This window comes from Colobus angolensis, unplaced genomic scaffold (genome assembly GCF_000951035.1).
Source record: "Colobus angolensis palliatus isolate OR3802 unplaced genomic scaffold, Cang.pa_1.0 Scaffold6, whole genome shotgun sequence".
Taxonomy (NCBI): Eukaryota; Metazoa; Chordata; class Mammalia; order Primates; family Cercopithecidae; genus Colobus; species Colobus angolensis.
In genome coordinates, this window is record NW_012119598.1 from 15470611 (window position 1) to 15476184 (window position 5574).

A 5574-nucleotide genomic window follows, 5' to 3' on the forward strand; every position below is an offset into this window, starting at 1 on the left:
GAAGGAAGGAAGGAAGGAAGGAAGGAAGTAAAGAATCAACTTTACCTAAAATGTAGGGAGGTGAAGAAGGGATCCCCTTTGATATTAAAAAAATCAAAGACATCATTTTATGTTAAAAATAGATCGATTATGGAATAGCATGCAGGATTTACCATTTGAACGTTAAAAGATGTGACTCTGAAGAAATTTCAGGTCCCGCTGAACTTGCTGCTTGACTCCTGGGATGCAGAGTTAGGGTCCCCTGCAATCAGCATATTTTGGGGGAGAAGGTGAGAAACTGTGGGGCAATTCTGACCCAACTCTGCACCAATAAAACGGTCTCTTCCTTTATTATAAATTCAGGAAACTTAACTTACATTGAAGAGTCAAAAGATAGGTTATTTGTTTAAAGTCAATAATTCTTTTATGTAGGGAATTGTTAGCCCTAAATTTCTCCTCTCTTAAAAACGTTAATATATGGGAGCTACCTATCTCAGGTTTAAGCAGAAGTGTATCAGTTTGAGAACAGCATTAAACCATTCTTGGAACAAGGTAGGTTATATATTAGATTGTAATATATAGGTAGAAACACACCTGCTGTCTGCAAACACATCCTTCCTCTGCCCACCCAAAAAGGCCTGGATTTTTTTTTTTTTTTAAGCCCTGCAGCCACCTCTGAGTGAGCTCAATAAAAACCTCCACTGCCCAAGTGATGAAATCAGATTAGCATGCTCCAGCTCTGATGTTCTGTGCTGAGGGAATTGGAAGGAGTTGATAATGTGGAGTTGGGCTATTTTGCATTTCTCAGTGACATCCTCTAATGAGCTGGCAATGCTGAACACCAGGCTGCTGTCTTGGAGAGATGAAAACAATACAGTGGTCATTTCACATCCTATCATCCTCATGACAACCCACGAGCTGCCTACTCCTTGCCTTTGACTAAAATACACAGAATCGGCATGAGGACTGGAGAGCATGAGCCCCGAGAGGGAAAGGGACCAAAGAGGGCTCCATGGAGGAAAGGAGGCAGCATCCTAAGGAAATGCACATTTGTAAAAACCGCAGCAGTCAAGGGTGACTAGCCTTGGTGTTCCTTGAAATGTGAAATGTGCATTCTGGAGAACTGTCAGCTATGATGCCTGATTAACTCTCTCCAGTAGAACCGATGAATGGTTTTGCCAAGGAGATCCATTTCTATTTTGTGGTTCAATCCCTACAGCAGTGCAGATTACAAGGATGAAGTTCCCAAGGCAGAAATCCAGCTGCTATACACTGGGACAACTGGACTAGTTGTTAAGATATTGAAACACTGCCTACTGGTTGACCAAAATACACTCCCCAAGTCCTTCTCTCACCTACCTTTTTCCCCAAGCTGTCCTTATCCTTCTCTAAAACCCCCAGATGATCCCAACTCAGCAATTCTACTAACTGGGCAAGGGCTGGCACAAGAGGAGCCTGCCAGTGCCCTGACTTAGCACGGTAGGTGGCTTCCATTCTCATGGGTCAATGCCATTGCCAGGCTCACTGTGAAGCAGTCTTCATATTTGATTAGGAAGCCCCATTAGGCTTCCTAGCGCTGCTGAGCCTTCTCAGAACCCTGCCAACAACCCACAGGGACAGGTCAGGGCCCTGCAGGGTCGTGCTCCCCACTCATGTCCTCCTATCCCCCATCCTTGCCTTCTACAGAAGGAGTGCCGACCGGACCCAGTGGAAGACCAAAGGAAGTAAAGGGCTGCAATCACTCGGGCTCCCAGAGGCCTGGATAACCTTCAACATGCTTGGCGGGCTTATCATTAGGACCTTTTTTTACTGCCCTTTCCTTGTCGCCAGCCCTCTTTAAACTTCCTAAATTAATAATGATGAAGCTCTTTAAGCTGTATCTCCAGTCTTTGTTTTCAATGATTTCTGCTCTCTGGGGCCTTCTTCTCCCCCTCTGGAAGCCGTTTGCCATTCTCACCTTCATTTTTGTCCATTCTTCTCAGATATCCACAGTGATAATCTCTGATTAGCTCATTTTAAAAAGGAAACACAATTAAGAAAAAGAAAGAAAGGCTCATTTAGGCATTGCTGAGTCAAACATTGGGTCAGGAAACAATGTGAAATTTCACGGGCTATTTTTCCCAGTGAAAGGACAGATGAAGAGGAAGAGGATGACATGTCTTTACAGGATCACGTATAACATCAAGCATGTAGCAGACAAGGGGACACGGGGGTCATGGTGCAACACCTTCCAAGACCAACACTTGAACCTGAGCTTGAGCTTGCCTGTGTAACGATGGGGGGAAATGTGCCCCTAAAGCAATTAGTTCATCCCAAGTAGATAATTCTCTGCTTTGGGATATGCATCCATCCTTTCTCCTCAATTAGAAAGATGAAACTACCAGGTTTAACAAAGTCATTCTTCATTCTCCTCCTCCGACCTGCTTCCATTGTATTTCTGCATCATTAGACTTTTCTTGTCTCACTGAAGAAACCACAGAGAAGGAGTATTCCAAAGGACCTTGGGCGGCCCACCTGGCAAGCGAGAGCCTCACTGTGCAACTTCAGCCTTGGGCAGGAGCCAGGGATTCCAGCTGTCAACCTTCCAAACCAGAAGGGGAGTGCTGTCAGCTGAAGTGGAAAACCAGAAAGTCTTAGAGAAAGGAGGATGTATTTAAGAATCACTCACCACTCTGCAACAGGATTTAGCTTTTCCAATTCAATCCAATTCAAGAGAGATGTGTCAGAACCTGTGCACGGTGAGGGAATTTTAGAATCACAGAAGACAAGCTCCCCCTCAGGGGTTAGCTCATTGTTTGGCCAGAAGAAGCTAAAGCTAGCCAGTCTGTAAAACAGGTATGATTGTAATGTTATGTGTTCACCATATGATTGTAATGTTATGTGTTCACCAAATCCAGTTCATTCTCTTGCAGGGCACTCAGCTAAACACTCCCGAGTATCCTCTGCAGTGCCCGGTGTGTGAACTCTGCCTAAGGGAATATGGACAGGAGAGTTAAATGCCACTTCCAGGCCCAACCTCCAAAACTTTTCCCACAGTCTCTCACATGTTGTCTCTTCCCCATTAACCAGCAGTGGACTCTGGTAGTGGAGCTTAATTGTGCTCCACTGGCAGGACCAGAGCTAGGATTCTGCTAGGTAAACAAGAAGGAACTGCAGGCACACTGGCCCAGAGGCCTGACACTTGATGCAGCCAGGAGAAAAAAGGTAAAGAGCCCCACAGAAGAGGAAGGATTCTGAGTCTCTGAAAAACTGCAAAGAGAAGAGCCTCCCAGCCCAACCCACACTCACACACACACATGCACAAGCTGCACTAGGCTGTGATATGAATAAAAGATAATCGCATTGTGTTAATCCACTGAGACTTGGGGGTTGTTTGTTACAGTGGCTAATGTTACTTACTCTAGCTAACATACTCCTAGGTTTCATTAACAGATGGGATGAAACAATGCATGTAAAGTGCCTAGTTCTATGTCTGATACACAGTAGGTCCCTAGCATAGCACTCTACCTGAAACATGGTAGGTGCTCAGTAATTAAGGGTTATGAAAAGTCAACCAGTTGCTTTTCTTAGAGGCCCTAGAGGTAGCATCATAGCCAACATAAGCCTTTTGTAGCTGATGAGAAAGACAAAGCTCTCAGTACGGAAAACCAGTGAAAACACAGGGACAGATCTACAGGGAAAGCAGTTAGAGAAAAGGCACATGGGGAACATTTCATATAGGAATAGTCACCTGTTCTGAACTGAATGTTTGTGTCCCCCCGAAATTCATATGCTGAAATCTAAATCCCTAATGCCATGACTTGAGGAGGTGGAGCCTTTGGGAGGTAATTAGGTCATGGGGATGAAGCCCCTGTGAATGGGGTTAGTGTCATTTTTAAGAAGAAACAGGAGGGTGTGATCTCACTCTCTGCTCTCCTCCACGTGAGGACACAGCAAAAAGACAGCCTCTGCAAACCAGGAAGTGAACCGTCACCAGACACCAGACCCACCAGCACCTTGATCTTGGACTTCCCAGGCTCCAGTGGGCAATACATTTTTGTTGTTTAAGGCACCCAGTCTGTGATAATTTATTATAGCAGCCACGTCTGACTAAGACATCACCATATACATTTTTATCTGTCTTCTTCTTCTGGATCTTGGTAAATACTCCATCAAATCAGTCAGCTTTCTCGAGTCCCCTTCTCCTTGCCTTAGCCCTGCCAAGGTCCTGAGTCTCTCTCTCTCTCTTGCATGGTCTAAGTGTTCCTCTGTTTTGGCTGCTTCTTCACCTAGAACAGGACTCCCTTCCCAGCCTTTGCCTGGCCCCTGGTGGATGCAGCCACCCTAGCTCTTTTATAAAGTAGCTACTACGTGCAAGGCCTGGCGCTAAATACGTACAAAGCAAGGACAGTGAGAGTGGTCAGCCTCGGGTGCCAAGCAACAAGAGGGCACATCATAGAAAATGTAAACACCATGATGACGCTAAGTGTCAGTATGCTTTTTATGATCACTGTATGAAGGCAATCCTAAATGATGTCAGCAACGAAGACTACTTCCTGCTGGGATGACTCCGCCTCATAACCCACACAGCCTTTGGAATGCCACTGTCTGGAGAAAAAGTCTGATGCTACATGGTCCCTGCCCTCAAGTTGCCTGTAGCTTAGCAGCAGAGAATGACAGCTAAATGAATCAAGAATGTGAAGAGCAACAAATGTCAGGGAAGGCTTTGCCAAGAAATGGTAGTGGAGCTTCACTGTGCTCTGCTAGCAGGACCAGAACTGGGATTCTGCTAAAGAAGAGGGAACTGTAGGCACCCTGGCCCAGAGGCCTGACACCTGATGCAGACAGGAGAATAAAGGTATAATAGGTCCCTGTGGCTGGAGGTAAAGATGCACCTGGGCAAAAAGACCCCTGCAGATGATCAGAGCAGAGAGGCTGGCAGAAATCAATTCCAGAAGGACCTTTATCCTGTTGGTAATGAGGAACCAGCAAGGCATTTTTCTTTCTTTTTTTAAAACTTTATCGAGATAGAATTCAGCTCAATGGCCTTTTTTCTTCATCCCTCACCAAAATCAATTTTAGAATCTTTTCATTACCCGTAAAGAAACCCTGTACCCCTTTGCTGTCACTTCCCAATCCTACGCTTGGGCACAAAAATAGGAGCAGCAAAAGGTTTTTTAACAGAAGAATGATAAAAGTCTATTTTCATTTTTAAAAGAGCCCTCCTTGACCTGCCACTGCCCAAGTCCTGGCAGGGCACATACAAACACAATGCTGTGGTCTGATTGCATCCTCCAGATTTCATATGTTGGAAACTTAACCCCCAGTGTGGCAGTATTGAAAGGTGGGGCCTTTAATGGGTGATTAGATTATGAAGAGTTGTGCCCTCAGGAATGGATTAATCTATTCGTGGATTAATGGGTCAATGGGTTATCATGGGAAGGAAACTGACGACTCTATTACAAGAGGAAGAGAGACCTGAGTGAGCACATTAGCACACTCAGCCTCTGACACATGATGCCCTGCAGAGCATCCCTTGCCTGTCCACATTCTGCAGAGACCTCACCAGCCAGAAGGCCCTCACCAGATGCAGCTCCTCAACCTGGGACTTCTCAG